This window comes from Brassica napus, chromosome C5 (genome assembly GCF_020379485.1).
Source record: "Brassica napus cultivar Da-Ae chromosome C5, Da-Ae, whole genome shotgun sequence".
Classification (NCBI taxonomy): Eukaryota; Viridiplantae; Streptophyta; class Magnoliopsida; order Brassicales; family Brassicaceae; genus Brassica; species Brassica napus.
Window position 1 is genome coordinate 24636018 of NC_063448.1, and position 19682 is coordinate 24655699.

The following is a 19682-nucleotide window of genomic DNA, read 5'->3' on the forward strand; positions in this document are numbered from 1 at the left end:
TGAATAGGACAAAACAAAGTTTCAAAAAAGCATAGGTTATTTTTGTGTTTGACTTGAAATTTTGAGTCATTTTTGAAAGAACTCCCCTTAATAAAATTGAGATTATAGTATGTTACTAATTTATAAAAATAATAATTTTCATTTTTATATTCAAATATTTTTAAGTAAATTTTGTATAAAATAATTGATTTTACAGTATATATTGATGAAATTTTGCAAATACAAATATCATATTATTTTTATTCGATTATTTGATGTGTATAAGACATATATCGTAACTGTATATACATTTTAGATATAATATGACAATAAATATCCAAATATTTTGAAGTATTTAGATAACACAAATATTATTTTATATATTTCTATAACTATTTTAAATTATATAACTTGTATGTGGTTAATATTTTATGAGATTTGCAAAAATTATTTTTTCATATGAATTTATATTTTTTTGTTGTCAGGTTACATTTCTTTGGAGTTTTTTTGATTAAAATGACCTATTTAACTTAATAACCATAAGACATTAGTAATTAGCTATCAATGCAAAAAAATATGGTATTTGCAAAATAAAATAAGTTGACTGTAGTGTAGTTACCCTTTTGTCCAAATCGATGTATGTTTAAAAATAGTAAATTTATTAATAATATATTAATTATTAATCTGAGTGAATGTTTGTGTAGTAGTTAGATATTGAAGCTTACATTGATTTAATCTTAATTATCATATATATCCATAGAATAGAATAAAAAACCAGATATCTACATAAATATTTAAATTTATCAATTGTAAAATAAAGTGATTTAAAATTACATTTATCACTTTGCCAATAAATGACGAACTGTATAATGATATGTCAACACAATAAATAAACAAATGAATGTTCGGTTAACTAAATTAACAACCAACTTGAGTTAAAACTATATATTAATACGAACTAACAAGTAAACATATATTTAAACAAGTGCCTTTTAAAGGCTCTAACAATCTTCATACTACAACTGCATAGGATTACATTTAAATTAGGTGTAATTTTTAGATTTCGTGACAAAAAAGGGTGTAATTTTTAGATTTAGCCACTTAATTTAATGAATACTAATTATATAATAGCAGAACTCAAATAACATACTTCTCCATTGCGTCATATATGATATGAATGTGCTCTGATAATTTATTCGACAACCGGATAATACATGATAATTTGGACTGTTATAATAAAAGCAAGAAAATAATTTTTGTTTATATTAATGTGAATGCATATTATAACCAGGCAATACATCTTTAGTTCGAGTTAGGTTATGATAAGAGATGGAGTCATATGTACACATGAATCTTAACCAGATATTACAAAATTAATCCTGATACAAAATTAATCCTGATACAAAATTTAATACCCAGAAAATCATTTTATTAGCCGAGATTAATTAAAAGTCGGGTTCCACATAAACTAGTATATTTGAAGTATTTTAGATAAATAATAATTTGAGATTAACGACATTCCAATGCTGAAATTTAGCTAACAACTTAGCCTCGTTAACAAACTCATTTTCCCCTTGCTTTGAAGCCTGAGATAGCTTTTTCAATGCTTTTTCTCTCCCATTAGGTAACCTTCTCTATTACACAAAGGGTTTAACCTCATAAGCCAAAATAACAAAATACATTAAAGACCACACAAAACCCGCAATCACAATCACAATCGTTAAGTAAAGTTCAATCTTAGGCATATCAAAACTACAAGCTGTTAACATCCAATCATCAAAATGTTAAATAAAACACCGTAACAACAAATTTAATAATCTAAATCATCATCACATTTAAACAAGAAAAAAAGATGAAACAGAATAGAACATCCAATCATAGTCCACCTTCTTTTAATTCCTTTGGGTGCTTTCCCAGCGAAGAAGACAAGTGCTTTCTTTATACCTTACGTCTTGGGTTTACCGACTGGTTTATATGCTCCAGTGACATTCCAATAACCGGCTCCTGCTGCCCTGGTTTGGATGAGAATCGTTTGGTATTTCCGTTCTTTAGGTGAGAAGAAGTACCACTCTTTCTCTCTGTACAGATACATCTATAATAAAAAATTTTTTAAAGAAACATATTTCAGAATTTTCGAGAAACATCATCTCCAATGGTTCACTTTATTTTTCACTCTAAAATAGAGTAGCTTTATAATAGAGTTGAGTTCTACTCCAGTGGTACTCTATTTTAGAGTGAAAAATAGAGTGATGAGCAAACAAAAAATGGATTACTCTATAAATAAAGTAAACATATATTTTACTTTATTGTAGAGTAAAAACAAATAGAGTTGGGTTGGAGATCTTTACTCTAAACTCTATTTTTCGGGGTTGGGATTCCCATTAGATCTACCCAAAATCTCCCGAGGATTGAACTTGTAGAGATCGATTTCGGCGATAAGCGGAGCTATGATCTGCTTAAATACTCATCTCCGACACAAGCAGAATCTCACAAGCTCTTCGTATTTTGGGTGGAATCGGAATCCTTCAGCTATGCTTTCCTTCTTCAAAATTCTTCTACAGCTCGATTTGGGTTCATTTACGGAAGGATGGAATCGAGAAGATGAGAGTGAGGCATAGAAGGTTTTGTAAGGATGAGAATTGCCACAAATTGTTTTTAGGTTTAGAGGTGATAGGATAGCTTATTGTAGCCTTTACTAGGGTAATTGGTAGCCTCTCCTAGCTACATATACCCTATATAAAAATGAAAGACCTATGTACAAAGCTAGAAAACCATGTACAATGGTTCTAACAATTCAACGCCCTCTATTTTACAACACCCCACATCATCTTTTCTCTCGTCCACGTGTTTATTCAACACCCACTTCATTTTAACCTCTACAATAGTTATATTTAATACACCACCATTTTTAATTCATATTGTTATCTTTTGTAATATAATAACTACATATGAATAATAATTTTTATGTAATTAACTTAAATAACTTAAATGGAATAACTTTTCTTTTATTTTATGTTAATATTCTTAACTAAATTTTAAAAATAATATTGAATTAGTATGATTAAAAAATAAAATTACAAAGTTATGGGATTTGTTGGAAGTTGGTTTTAAAATTGATAATTGTTGGGATATGAGATGTTAAAAAGAAAATAAGAAGAATTTTGGGTGTTAAAAAGATTATTATTAAGATCTATTTAACACAAAAAGAGTTTAAACATCAAAATAATTCATGCAGCGTTGCTCGAAAAACTGATCTCAAATCCGCACTGTTGGTCCTCACCTTCTTCGAAAGACAATCACGCCCGTCACAGCCAGTAGGATTAGTCGGTTTCATACTGGCAACACCGGCTGGTACGACACTTTCACAACTAATGGAACCGACGTTGCCACCAGCCGCCTGAGGAAGACATGTATCTTCCCTCAGAACTTCGGTTAGAGCATCACTAAAATCTTTGGAATGTATCCTATCCGATCCCCTAACACCGCATATGCTACGGATCCTCGTAGATTTACAAAATCTCGATCTTCTCCTAGTGGACATAGTTTGTGAGGCATTGCAAAAATTAAAGAAAATTGTAACTAATAACGGGTTCAACCCTCGAATTTATATCAAAAATCCATGTATCTCGAAAAGATATCATTGAAAAGGATCATACGAGAATAATACCCCACAAATATTTAGGCACATCTCAGCATACTTATCCACATGGGAAAATAAGATATGGAGATTTCAAAGACAAAAATTTTGTCCTAAACTATACCGCAAGCCCATTAAGGACTAAGGGGATATCTGTTGGGCCCAGATCTCCTATGGGCCCGCATAAATCTCATGAACGAAGTTCATATAGATGGTTGAATAGCTCGGGATCGGCCTCAGTAAGAGGCAAGGTAGTATATATGAGTAATTAATCACGATCTAGCTCCGTGAATCCGAGCCAGCAAAACATTATGATTAAACCTGGATCTCGAACCTATTTTGGGTGGCACGCGAAATGCGAAGAGATTGAAGACAACGGGAGACCGATCTCAATCTCTAATTAGATCACGAGGTTGATGGTTGTCGAGTTTGCTGCAAAGAATATAAGACTCGTTCAACCGAGTTATGCTCCTGAGATCCGCATAAGTAGTCCCCAAAATCATTGAAATCAAGCGAACAAGAAGAGTAGAAGATATTGGAGCTTTCTAACGACTTAAGCAAGTATAAAAGGAAGACAAGAGAGAGAGGAGAAGGATATACATTTATTCACTGACAATGACACACACATTACCATCGAGCTCGAGCTCTCAACCCTAAACACTTTGATCTTGCTAGTTCTCTTTGTTCTTAGTAAGTCTTCTTTTGATTGTCATTCATTTACCTTGTAAACCCTTAAACATCAATATATAAAGTCTATTTTTGTCAACTTGAATCTGATTAAATCATTGTGTTATTGGGATCTTGTTTCCCACAAGTTCTTTTTCGTTAATTAACAAATACAAACACTACCAAATTCTTAGTGTGGGCTTTAGGACACACACTCAATTCTGGTCATTGTCACTAAGTTCTGATTATCCCCCTCCTTCTAGTGTCAATTTGTTAGGGTAAAATAAAGCAGGGTTCTTCGTGATACTTCGGTAACAATAAGTAACACAAGAAGAATAGATCAAATATAATATTTTATTAATCAATATAGCAGGAGTACAAAGTATTGGTTTAAAAATCTTTGTCTAGCTGTCTTCCAGACAAGATATCTAATATTTTATTCTTTTTTTTAGGGTTCATGTCCCTTTTATAGGTCATTGTAGTCGGAATCTAGGTTAAATCCTTCCATATCCTGAAATGTGGAAATATATAATTTTAGTAGAAGTTTTCCATTTTACCTAGAGGCACGAGGCAAATATAACCCAAAAGCCATAAGTCGTTTAAGTATGAGGAAAATGTCGACGTTCTTTTATAATTAGGATGGATTGTTTCATGGATTAATTATCCCCAACAGTGTTGCTAAACAAATTTATTTTATATCAACTAATACATAAACCAATAAATATCCCACTTTACAAAGAAATTCAATAAAACTTTTATAATGTTACTTCGATTTTCTACATGTTGTGTTCATATTAACAATGATAAAAAAAAACTAATTAGATAAACAAATTTGATTATGAGTTAAAACTTAAAGCTATTCATCTGATGAAGGGAAATTTAGCTGAATATACATGGAGACATTGGTAATTAGGTATTCATGTAGGATTCAAAAGTATTTGCATAAGTGGTGAGTTGATATTGGTGAAATTATGTATTAGTGCCTGGCGCCGGATGACAATCCTATGACTTGTTTTAAATTGGATTTGATAAATTTAATTTGTCATGTATATATATATATATGTCAGAAGAAGATTCTATTATACTATTATGTTGATATTTGTGAGGAAGCGGTGTCAATTTAAAATATTTTAACATGTAATATGACATGGTAATGTTTTCAAAATTAACATGGACATAATGTTAATGACAATAATATGAAAAAAGATTTATTTAAACCAATGTTAAAACAATTTTTGGGTGCACTATACAATTGAAGATTACACAAATTCAGCTGGCGTGTGTTCTTTGTAATAATATTAATATAAATGTTAACTATCAAAGTATCCAGAAAATGTGGTTAGTAACGGAAATGTGGAAGTGTGTTAAATTTTTGATCCATTAAACCAAATTAAGTAAAATCAATGTTGTTCAAATACTCATATTTGTAGTGGTTACCAAATTAGAATTCTAACAAACACATGATACACTAAAAAGGTGGTAAAAGATAACACATGAAAATTTGAAGGAACTAAGTTTGTACTGGAAACAATAAACACGACTATAATCGGATAATACATAGATATACTAGGGTGAATCTGGGCGGGTAAGCAAATGAAAAATAATTTGTTAAATTTTTTATGCACACTTAAAAATATTTAATCCTTAATAAAAATGACTATTTTTTTTGTTGTAAAGTGATTATCAAATAAAAGTGTTTATATAATGGGGTCCCAAATTTTGAAATTTATATTATTTCAAGTTTATAATTTCATATATATGTAGTAAATTTTTAGTCTAAACATATTAAGAATATATTGTTAAATTGAATAAAGATTCCATCATTTAATATATTTAGAAACCATCAGGTTATTTTTTTTTTTTGAGACAAATTGCTCTTTTCCAAATTGGACCGTAAAATATCACCCTCCCCCCCCCCCCCCCCCCCCCACCCCCATTTGTATGCACATTTACCCTCTGGTTGATACAGTCTCAAATTGGAGATCAAAGAGTGAGTGAACTGAGTATAAAATGAAAATTTGGTCAAATCGCTGAAGTTTTATACTTCATAGGATCATGACTTGTAGTTCAAATTTAAAAAATTCAATTGTTACATATTTGGCTGAGAATTTAACGTAGACGAATGATATTGTACACAAACAGAAACAACACACTCGAGAATAAGAATCCTCAGCAATCTGGAAGGGGCCTTTACACAATATCAATCTGGACGAAATTCATTCATTCGCTCTTGGATGGGAGTAACTGGCAGAAGAATATATGATGGAATATGTATATATTTTTGGGTGGCCAGTTTCGTCAAGTGCCACGTACATTACAGCCTTTGGCTTTTAAGTTTTACTGATGTCTGATGATGACCTATGCCAAGATATTTGATACATCCTTCTATCTTTTCTTTTGTCAGTCTTATGAATATGGCATATTATCTTTTGGTTTTGCATATTTATAAAACTTTTTAAGCATTGCTTTTACATATTTGATTTTTGTCGGTTGCCTGTCAAATGTATTGCTTTTGCAAGTTTAATCTCCGATTAGCAACACTATTAACCAACATTAAGACGAAAGGAACAATTGTTATCGGTCTCAACAGCGAATTTTCTGTTCATCTAACCTTATGTGGTTTCTTTTCAGTCGGGCTCACTTGATCTGCTTCTTTATAACATGTGATGTTAAACGTCAAAGGCACAAATGAGACTCTGGAATGGTCTCACACTATCCTGAGGCTCGAGCAATTAACCTTTCCCGAGCTCGCTTAATGTACCAGACTGGATCATACACGATTGCTTGCCTTTTTCAAACTCTTGCGATCTACTATATGATTTACATAAACCCATCGTAATCAAACATGTCAGTCAGTTGCAGCAGAATATATAGAAAAATCCTCAGATCTAAATAGAAATCAAACACAACGGCTCTAACAATTTATAGAAGTATAAAGGGCCAGACCTTTTTCCTTATTCGGAATATTCTTTATGCACTCTAGTGTTTCCCAGATCAAACTTCTAGCGGCTTCCTCTGAATTATTATCTATCCTCATCGTCTTGGAAACCCACAAGCATCTCTCAACTTTGATTTTCCCTCTACCAATGGAATCGGTTCTTCAAAAATGGTTCTTATGGTTAATGTTTACCAAGTGTTGGAGAATTTAGACCGGACCCACCAGATGGTGATGGTGATGTGAGTTGTGACATCGAGGTGAAGCTGTTCCATGTTTCCCTGTGAAACTCATGGGCAGCCAGTACACTGGAGGAGGGTAAAACAGTACAACCGTCAATGAAATACCGTTCAAGCATTTGGCTAAGTTTGTAGTGGTCCTGGAAACCATATGGAACTTTGGTAACATGCTGATTGTGCCAGCCTCCTCATTTGACATGTTTAAAGGAACCCTAACCTGCAACCATTTATTGTCTTCTGCAACGTGGCTTGTGTCTGCAGCATTGACTTTTCTGTCAACATTTAAAGCTGACACCATGGATCTACAGAGGACTGAATCGGAGCCACCAGTGAGGAGATTGGTGCCATTAGGATGTTGAAGATCAGCGGTTCTTGCAGCTGCCTTCTGCATAGCTTCGCAGATTTTATGCTTTCATGACGGTTATATGATATTCCAGATTCTTGTTCTTGCATCTCCCTACACCGACCAGAACGTTCCTCATCGTTCCACCAGCTATCCAATACCTATGTCATTTCTCGTAGAAATTGCGAGGTTGGTTAACGTTGAAGTTTTTTTAGTAACAGAACATGGTCTCCTTGTTGTTGCATCGCATGCAAGCAAGATACTTGTCGGGTTTCTTTAACTTCTTCTTTTGAGAGCAAGTACCATTTTGTGATGTCTCTTCATCTCATTTATACTTAACAATGTACTCTTTATTAGATTCACCCCTCGATAATTCTTTCCCCACACTCTTCATCTTTATCATCCTGAGATAACATAACATTTGATTACAATAATAAAATCAGTATGTTAAGAAAGCGGTTCATGTCAAACAACAGAGAAACAACAGACATTCTATCTAGAACAATGAACAATGAAGGTCAACTCAGGATCACACGGAAATTTTTTTTATCAATGTTACCAGAAACCAGAATACAGATTCTGGGAATTTAACGTAATCAAACATGTCAGTTGAAGTAGAATGTATGTCAAAATTCTCAATTCTAAAAAATAAAATCAAACACAACGGCTCTACAAAATTATAATGGTATAAAGAGCCAGACATTTTCCTTATTCTGAAATGCACTCTTCACGATTCTCTGTATATTGCTTCCCATAGAATTGGCAAGAAGAATAGATGAATTAGCTATAATATAATACTTTTTTGGGATTATCACGACGAATAGTAGGGACGATGTTCAAGAGATGAAGTATTTACATATTTATAAGTGGAGAAACACCACCTCTTACATGGATAAGTATCATTGAATGAGGGCATTATGCTTGATGGGCGTCGATGGAGTTAAAGAAGATTCTTAAAGGCAATGAATTTAGACAACTCGTAAGGTCTCAGAGGATTCATCATGTGAAGACGAAATGATGAAATTGAAACATTGTAGAGAGTCTCCTCACGACGTTTCGTCTCACTCGACATGCTGAATCTCTGTTGTTGGTTAAGATCGTGGAAGATTGAAGAAGACGATGAAACCTTAATTTTGTAAGACGCCTCTCTTGAAGATGTCGTACTGTGGGGCTTGCTAATCCACATTATCAATTTTTAAATAAGAGCCCAGTTAAAGTCCATAAAAATCGCAAAGGATGAAACGAACAAAGCTTGGTACTCTTAGGACACGTGTCATATCCTTCTTTCCCTATTTAATGACGTGGCAGTGTGATGAGTGAGAGAACTGTACTTTATATATATAGATAGATACTGTAAACATCAATAAGTTACAAAAATGTTTAAGACATATGTACGATCGTAAGACAATTAATTTTGCTATTGTGTAAACATATGAAAAAACTTCAACCATAAAATTGAGACAAATCATAAATGGTAATATAAAATTACTTACAAGAAATACTAAATATAACTTTAGAGCTATGTGGTTAATGTTGACTCATTGTTAATTTTAACATGATTAAATAGTTTATTTATATTATATTTGTTATGTTAATGTTTATCCGGATTATATGATAAATTATGAAATGGAAACTACTTATAGGTGATACTAAAATATTAATTTTAGGGTAATGAGGTTAGTTTTGATGCAATGTTTACTGAAAATGTATCAATGGTGTTAACTTAGATATGTTATGCTGTGTTAATAGATCATTTAACTGGTTACATCAATGTTTACTAGAATATATGAAAAGTCATGTAATGAAAAACTACATATAGGTAATAGTAAAATATTAACCTTAGTGCAATGTGGTGAGTGTTAAGGCAATTGTTCAGCATTCTAAATTGATTATCCGGTTTAACTGAATGATATCCGGTTACTGAAATAAATAGCAGTGATTTTATGGTGTGAAGTCAAAAAAGATATGTTATGTTAATATATTAGTTAACCGGTTACGCAAATGTTTATCCGAATGTATGAAAGTTATGAAATGGAAAAATGCTTTTGGATGATACTAAAATATTAATCTAATGCAATGTGTGGTTATAACTGATACAATTGTTCAACATTTTTAATTGGTTATCCGGTTTAATTGTATTATCACCGGATATTACATCGGTATTCCAAATTAAATTTATAACAGGCTGCTATATCATTTCCACTATTACATCAAAATCCCAAAATGTATACTAAACCATTTAAAAATCTAAAATAACGCTTATTAAGCTATCAGATCTTATATGCATAATTTTCATCATCATTAACCAAGAGTCCATTGGATTTAATTTGCAAAAACAAAGGCGAATACTTCTATCAACGAACCCGTTCAGCTTGCTCTGTAGAATCCCGTCGATGAAATTTGTAATGTCGCTGCAAACGCTACCGAGGAGAACCACCACCCCACCAAAAATAAAATTTCCCCATTGCCACCGCCACATCAACAATTCAGTATAGACAAACTGTGGTTTTCGACGGAGTACCAAGGCCCTTAAGAATTTCATAATATAAATGAAAATTTTTAGCAAGCAAACATAACAAATTAAAAGAACTTATTTCATTCTCAAAATCACGATACATTAACTGATACAATTGTTCAACATTTTTAATTGGTTATCCGGTTTAATTGTATTATCACCAGATATTACATCGTTATTCCAACTTAAATTTATAACATGATGCTATATCATTTCTAACTGATAAATAAAACAAGAATAATCACTATTACATCAAAATCCCAAAATGTATATTAAACCATTTAAAATCCAAAATAACGCTTATTAAGCTATCAGATCTTATATGCATAATTTTCATCATCATTAACCAAGAGTTCATTGGATCAAATTTGCAAAAACAAAGGCGAATACTTCTATCAACGAACCCGTTCAGCTTGCTTTGTAGAATCCCGTCGATGAAATTTGTAATGTCGCTGCAAGCGCTACCGAGGAGAACCACCACCCCACCAAAAATCAAATTTCCCCATTGCCACCGCCACATCAACAATTCAGTATAGACAAACTGTAGTTTTCGACGAAGTACCAAGGCCCATTAGAATTTTATAATATAAATGGAAATTTTTAGCAAGCAAACATAACCAATTAAAAGAACTTATTTCATTCTCAAAATCACGATACATTAGAAAGATCAAAAAAAAAGATCAAATCAGAGAGAGAGAGAGAGCACCGACTTCTGCGGCGAGTGTACTAAACTTGAAGAGGCTATTTGTAGAAATTTTAGAGAGAGCACTGACTTCTTCATGCCTTCAAATTGGCACGGAGTTCTACTAGAAAACACATGCTTTTCGTTGAGGTAGATGAATCTTTCTAGAAGTCTCACCAACTTCTTCAGAACTTCAATTGGCACAGCATGATGAAGCAGCCAAATCTACCAGAGAACACATGCTTCTCGTTGAGATAGATGAATCTTTATAGAAGTTCCATTATTGCTTCAAATTCAGACATATGCGGCGAGTGTACTAAACATGAAGAAGTTATTTGTAGAAATCTTAGAGACAGAGAGAGAGCACCAACTTCTTCAGACCTTCAATTGGCACAACGTGATGAAGCAGCCAAATCTACCAGAAAACACATACTTCTCGTTGAGGTAGATGAATCTTTCTAGAGGTTTCATTATTGCTTCAGATTTAGACATCTGCGGCGAGGGTACTAAACGTGAAGACACTATTTGTAGAAATCTTAGAGATTGATGTGATTTAAAAATGAGGATTAGATAGATATAAACTAAGAATGGATAAGAAGAAGAAAATTTGTTATTAAAGAGAGGATATATAGTGATATTTGAATCTCTTAGATGAAACCAAATCAATTTTGGAGAGAGAAAGTTCCTCTTTCAAAATGAGGTAGTTAACAAATTTTTGAAGATGAAATATCTTGAATAAATATATGTAAAAATCATAATTACATGACATAATATTAATAATTAATATCTATATGTTAGAAGAGTAAACATTAAGAATGCAGAAAATATACGTAGGACTGTAACTGGATTTTATTAAATTTAACATTAGCTATACTATATTTCTAAATAAGAACTTTTCTATCCATACAAGATGCAATTTTCTTATGAATAATCATGATTGTTACTATTTTTATTTTAGTTTCTTTTTCTCAATTGACAAATTTTATTGTGAATTATTTTATGCAAATTTTTATGCAAATGATAAAATATAAAATATAATATAATTTGAGAAGTTCATTTTCACGTGTCAAGCCCATATTAATCCATATGTATGTAATTTATAAATGTTGATGGTTTAAGAAAAAAATATAATTAGTTATACATATATGTACAATGTCTTTTTTAAAACATATTTTTACAAGAATCAGCTTTTTTAATAATCAATTTTAATAAGTAAAATATTAAAGTGTTCTTGCAATCAACAACAATAAGTTGTATTTTAAATTTAAGTTATTTTCAAAAAACATAATATATATTAAAAGGAACTATAATAATTCTAATATAAAATATTTTGACTAAATAATTAGAAAATAAAAATAGTTTTGATGATATAATTGAATCGTCATATATCATGTATATATATATATATATATATATATATATTCTATATTTATTTTATAAAAAAATATATCAAATAAATACACAGATATAAAAATATGAATGTCATTTGATCCAATATGACATAATCAAACATTTCAGTTTTTAGTTATTTTTACGTTCTAAATATCTATTTAATCGATGAGTTTTTTAAAAGATTACAAATTTTTTTTTGTTTATGTATCTCTTAACCAATCTATATTTTCTTTTATTTTTCTTAATTTTTCAAGAGCAACATATGACAAACTATACAAAATTGTATAAATATATTTATAAATCTAAGATGTAGAACATATATTAAAGTAATTAACAAAATTAATTCAGTTTAACCTAATCCGAACAAAAAATTTTGTTCAATTTGGAGAAATTCTTGTGATCCAATATATTTAAACTGAATAACCTAATTGATCAAAATGCATATATCCAACATAATGTATCTACTTAAAATAAAATAAAAATATTATTCAAAATGAATTTTGATCTATTTTATATATGAATTATAAAATAATTTAAAGTCTATAAACTAGTAAAATTATTTTATAAATATGTAATCCTCATATCATCATTGGAGACTCACTAAATTTATAAGTGCAATATTTTGTACTGAAGCAAGACTCCGGACACGGTTGGAATTCAACCCCGCCTGCTTAATGTTTGGTCCTGAGTTTGATATGGGCCAAGCCTAGTTCCAAGCATGGGTCTGACAGTTTTTGGATGAGTCCGCGTAACATTAGCCGTTTCAAAGCCCTTAAGAATTTATCAAATGTAATGAATTTGTTGGCGATGACACAGAATTGACAATTCTTGAGTTCTTGTGTATGTTTTAGGAAATGTTGTTTTTGTGAATGAACGGTAAAAGAGAGAAAGGAGGAAAGGGAGAAAGTGATACAGTGACAGGACTATGAAATAGGCATCAATTAGATTACAAAGCAAATGAGGGATGTTTTGTCGTTGATTGGTCCCCTACTCGTGACAGTCCTTCGTTTTTTGACCATATACCCTTTGGGTCCCACCTGCTTCTCTTGACACGTCACTTCTTCCGTCTGACATTTTCGAACACCTTCTTTTCTTTTTAGTCCTTTTGACTTTCAGTATTTATCGTTTGGTATATTAGTTTGTTTATTACTTCTTAACCCCAAACATATGAATTACATTTCTGTGTGTGTACCATAAGGTCCATAACCTTGCATTACTAGTTCTTTACGTCGAGCATGGAACCGAGACATGTATCGGTAATTTATCCCATAACTTTACACTCTCTGATAACACATGTACCAATTTGCTACCAGTAATATTTTTAATGCGAAAAGTATCTACAAAAATGTGATGATGAAAAGAAATTTAAGCGAATACTAGATTTTGATCCGCGCTTTCAAAGCGCGGGTTTATTTTTGTTTTTTTTTCAGTTGACAAATATTTAGTAAATGTCACATTTTCATATATTTGTGTTTTATTTTATAAAAGACTTAAAAATTTTATCTTTATTTATCGTATTTCATTTTAAATGACTATTTATGTTAAAAAAAATTAAACTTTATTTTTTTAATGAATTAAGTTGGTATAACTCTGATAAATTAATTTTATTATGGGGTTAATATTTTAATAAAAAAATTATATACTTTTAATAAAGATTTATACTTTTCAATAAAAAAATTCAATTATTTTTATGAATGCTTAAATTATATTAAGAAAAGAAAAAAATAATAATTAAGAATAGTTGAAAAAAAATTATTTGAACTTGGACTCAGTGGTCAAAAGGAAAAAAAAAGGTGAGAATTGAATCTGATTTTTTAATAGATCCAAATGGCCTAAGAGAGATTTGATTTGGGCTGGATCCAAAAATAATGACCCAATATAGATTTGTTATTAATATTACTTAATTGCCCTTAATGAAACATGCAATGTTAGTGAAGGAAACATGCCCCTAAGGTAATTAAGACAATAGGATCCTGCTTTAATAGTATAGAGAAATTCTTGTGATCCAATATATTTAAACTGAATAACCTAATTGATCAAAATGCATATATCCAACATAATGTATCTACTTAAAATAAAATAAAAATATTATTCAAAATGAATTTTGATCTATTTTATATATGAATTATAAAATAATTTAAAGTCTATAAACTAGTAAAATTATTTTATAAATATATAATCCTCATATCATCATTGGAGACTCACTAAATTTATAAGTGCAATATTTTGTACTGAAGCAAGACTCCGGACACGGTTGGAATTCAACCCCGCCTGCTTAATGTTTGGTCCTGAGTTTGATATGGGCCAAGCCTAGTTCCAAGCATGGGTCTGACAGTTTTTGGATGAGTCCGCGTAACATTAGCCGTTTCAAAGCCCTTAAGAATTTATCAAATGTAATGAATTTGTTGGCGATGACACAGAATTGACAATTCTTGAGTTCTTGTGTATGTTTTAGGAAATGTTGTTTTTGTGAATGAACGGTAAAAGAGAGAAAGGAGGAAAGGGAGAAAGTGATACAGTGACAGGACTATGAAATAGGCATCAATTAGATTACAAAGCAAATGAGGGATGTTTTGTCGTTGATTGGTCCCCTACTCGTGACAGTCCTTCGTTTTTTGACCATATACCCTTTGGGTCCCACCTGCTTCTCTTGACACGTCACTTCTTCCGTCTGACATTTTCGAACACCTTCTTTTCTTTTTAGTCCTTTTGACTTTCAGTATTTATCGTTTGGTATATTAGTTTGTTTATTACTTCTTAACCCCAAACATATGAATTACATTTCTGTGTGTGTACCATAAGGTCCATAACCTTGCATTACTAGTTCTTTACGTCGAGCATGGAACCGAGACATGTATCGGTAATTTATCCCATAACTTTACACTCTCTGATAACACATGTACCAATTTGCTACCAGTAATATTTTTAATGCGAAAAGTATCTACAAAAATGTGATGATGAAAAGAAATTTAAGCGAATACTAGATTTTGATCCGCGCTTTCAAAGCGCGGGTTTATTTTTGTTTTTTTTTCAGTTGACAAATATTTAGTAAATGTCACATTTTCATATATTTGTGTTTTATTTTATAAAAGACTTAAAAATTTTATCTTTATTTATCGTATTTCATTTTAAATGACTATTTATGTTAAAAAAAATTAAACTTTATTTTTTTAATGAATTAAGTTGGTATAACTCTGATAAATTAATTTTATTATGGGGTTAATATTTTAATAAAAAAATTATATACTTTTAATAAAGATTTATACTTTTCAATAAAAAAATTCAATTATTTTTATGAATGCTTAAATTATATTAAGAAAAGAAAAAAATAATAATTAAGAATAGTTGAAAAAAAATTATTTGAACTTGGACTCAGTGGTCAAAAGGAAAAAAAAAGGTGAGAATTGAATCTGATTTTTTAATAGATCCAAATGGCCTAAGAGAGATTTGATTTGGGCTGGATCCAAAAATAATGACCCAATATAGATTTGTTATTAATATTACTTAATTGCCCTTAATGAAACATGCAATGTTAGTGAAGGAAACATGCCCCTAAGGTAATTAAGACAATAGGATCCTGCTTTAATAGTATAGAGAAATTCTTGTGATCCAATATATTTAAACTGAATAACCTAATTGATCAAAATGCATATATCCAACATAATGTATCTACTTAAAATAAAATAAAAATATTATTCAAAATGAATTTTGATCTATTTTATATATGAATTATAAAATAATTTAAAGTCTATAAACTAGTAAAATTATTTTATAAATATATAATCCTCATATCATCATTGGAGACTCACTAAATTTATAAGTGCAATATTTTGTACTGAAGCAAGACTCCGGACACGGTTGGAATTCAACCCCGCCTGCTTAATGTTTGGTCCTGAGTTTGATATGGGCCAAGCCTAGTTCCAAGCATGGGTCTGACAGTTTTTGGATGAGTCCGCGTAACATTAGCCGTTTCAAAGCCCTTAAGAATTTATCAAATGTAATGAATTTGTTGGCGATGACACAGAATTGACAATTCTTGAGTTCTTGTGTATGTTTTAGGAAATGTTGTTTTTGTGAATGAACGGTAAAAGAGAGAAAGGAGGAAAGGGAGAAAGTGATACAGTGACAGGACTATGAAATAGGCATCAATTAGATTACAAAGCAAATGAGGGATGTTTTGTCGTTGATTGGTCCCCTACTCGTGACAGTCCTTCGTTTTTTGACCATATACCCTTTGGGTCCCACCTGCTTCTCTTGACACGTCACTTCTTCCGTCTGACATTTTCGAACACCTTCTTTTCTTTTTAGTCCTTTTGACTTTCAGTATTTATCGTTTGGTATATTAGTTTGTTTATTACTTCTTAACCCCAAACATATGAATTACATTTCTGTGTGTGTACCATAAGGTCCATAACCTTGCATTACTAGTTCTTTACGTCGAGCATGGAACCGAGACATGTATCGGTAATTTATCCCATAACTTTACACTCTCTGATAACACATGTACCAATTTGCTACCAGTAATATTTTTAATGCGAAAAGTATCTACAAAAATGTGATGATGAAAAGAAATTTAAGCGAATACTAGATTTTGATCCGCGCTTTCAAAGCGCGGGTTTATTTTTGTTTTTTTTTTCAGTTGACAAATATTTAGTAAATGTCACATTTTCATATATTTGTGTTTTATTTTATAAAAGACTTAAAAATTTTATCTTTATTTATCGTATTTCATTTTAAATGACTATTTATGTTAAAAAAAATTAAACTTTATTTTTTTAATGAATTAAGTTGGTATAACTCTGATAAATTAATTTTATTATGGGGTTAATATTTTAATAAAAAAATTATATACTTTTAATAAAGATTTATACTTTTCAATAAAAAATTCAATTATTTTTATGAATGCTTAAATTATATTAAGAAAAAAAAAAAAAATAATTAAGAATAGTTGAAAAAAAATTATTTGAACTTGGACTCAGTGGTCAAAAGGAAAAAAAAAAGGTGAGAATTGAATCTGATTTTTTAATAGATCCAAATGACCCAAGAGAGATTTGATTTGGGCTGGATCCAAAAATAATGACCCAATATAGATTTGTTATTAATATTACTTAATTGCCCTTAATGAAACATGCAATGTTAGTGAAGGAAACATGCCCCTAAGGTAATTAAGACAATAGGATCCTGCTTTAATAGTATAGATATTGTGACATGTATATAATCTTTGATGGTTACTAATTATAGTTGTAGAATCTTTATCAGTTTGTTGTTACTTTTTCATACCATTTCTGCTATAAATACTTTGTGTTATGCAGTTATCCTCAATTCGAATATTTTTTTACCTTAATTCGAATCTATGTTAATCGCACATCCTTGTGAACGTTTATAGTGTAAAAACTATGTGCACGGTTGAATTATAGTATTAGTCAATCTATGATCATCATTAACACGTTATTAGAATGAATAATTTCCTGGAAAATTATAACGATATGCATAATTAACTGATAAACAATCAAAATCATAATTTATTTCTTGGAAAATAAATCAAGAGTAAAATAAAAATGAAATCAAATACTAAAACTGACTGAAATTTATTGAATTTCCTAAAATCTGAGTCTATATGATCTGTACTGTTTTATGCAATTCTTTAATATGTTGACTAAACTATAGTGGAACAAATACAGCATATTGTTATTTCCCATATTTAATATATTCAAGAACGTGTATGTATATGAGTTTTTGTGTTTGTACGTATCTCGTTTGTCTGCTTTATTAACTACGGAAGGGATAGAAATAAGGAGGCATTGGTTCCCGCGAGAATTTCGCCTTATTATCCGTTATCCTGTACGAGAACAATTATTTATTTATTTTGATAAAAGATTTTTTTTTTGAAACTAAAAACAAAGAATCTAAATAAACCTTATTTTGATAAAAGTTGAGAACAATTATTTTTGTTTTCTTAACGTAACAATTATTTTTGTTATTATCTCTTCTCCACTTTCTGCATTATGCATTATACTTTCTTTTTCGTTCATCTGAATCTACGGATTTTTATATAAAAATAATCACATTAACTAGACAATGTCTCTGTATCAAATATTAGAAAACTGATTGACGTTATTGTATTATTTATGACAAGTTTTTATTTTATTATTCTCAAATCTATAATATGTACCCAACTACTCATACATTCATGCATCCTCTTTCGCATTGACGTTTGAATTAACGTTGATGGGGCCCAAACCACAGCTTTTCCCATGCTAAAGCTCCTCGAGCTACTCGGTTAACACTGCCAATAACACAGCTTCTTGCACCTTTTGTTTTACATTTCTTGGTTAAAAGTTTGATAGTCACTACCTTCTTCTAACCATGTAGATTATACACAGTGGCGGAGTCGGCCACAATTTTGACTGAGGTCAGTTTTATTCATAACAAAAAAATCAATATTAACTAAATATTAATAAATTATTTATATCTAAAATAGTATAAATATTGAATAGGTTAAAGTGATATATATATATATATATATATATATATATATATATATATATATATTTCCAAATATTTTTGTGACCTATATCCAAATATTAACTTATAAAATTGTTAGTATTCTTAATTTTTTAAAAATAATCTAAAACAGATTTAATATTGTTAACTAAAATGGTTCAAAAAATAATAAAAGGGTAATAAAGATTGCAAGAAAAATTTTTAACTTGTAAAATAAAAGTTAGATCAAAATTTTAGTGGATAAAAAAATATTAGAAAGCTGTACAAAAATAAATAAAAATAAGGAAAGAATTACGATAAAGAAATGAAATTAATTACTGAGTATCTCTTCGCTTTTCACCAAAGTAGAAACACGTTAACAGAGTCATTGAAAAAAAAAATCATGGGGTCACTATACTAATTTTACACTATTTTACCAAAAATCTTTTACAAAATGCAAGTAATTTTTTTTTGATAGAAATCTATAGGGGTCAGGTGACCCCCCCCCCCTCTCCTACAGCTGCATCCGCCCCTGATCATACATGTGTTAGAAAATAAACTAATTGTAAATGCATGACATGTTTTAGTACAATTAAAGGCCTAAAACAAAGTTTTCTTCTTGTGCAGTCTCGTTTTCTCTGTTTTATTGATGGATCTATGGATTGATGAATGTTCAATGCTTATTTTCCAGTAACTAAATTATATATACATTTTGTTTATAAATATATGTTTCATTAATTAATTTTCTCAAAATTTTATCAAGTACTACTAGTTTCTACTCGTACCTGAAACACCACAAAATCTGAACCTC

The 19682-nt window shown here is 30.4% G+C and overlaps 1 pseudogene; it reads right to left on the reverse strand.

The window, feature by feature from the left end:
• Positions 1-6364: 6364 nt before the first annotated feature.
• Positions 6365-8193, reverse strand: LOC106441656 (annotated as a pseudogene).
• Between the last annotated feature and the right edge of the window lie 11489 nt (positions 8194-19682).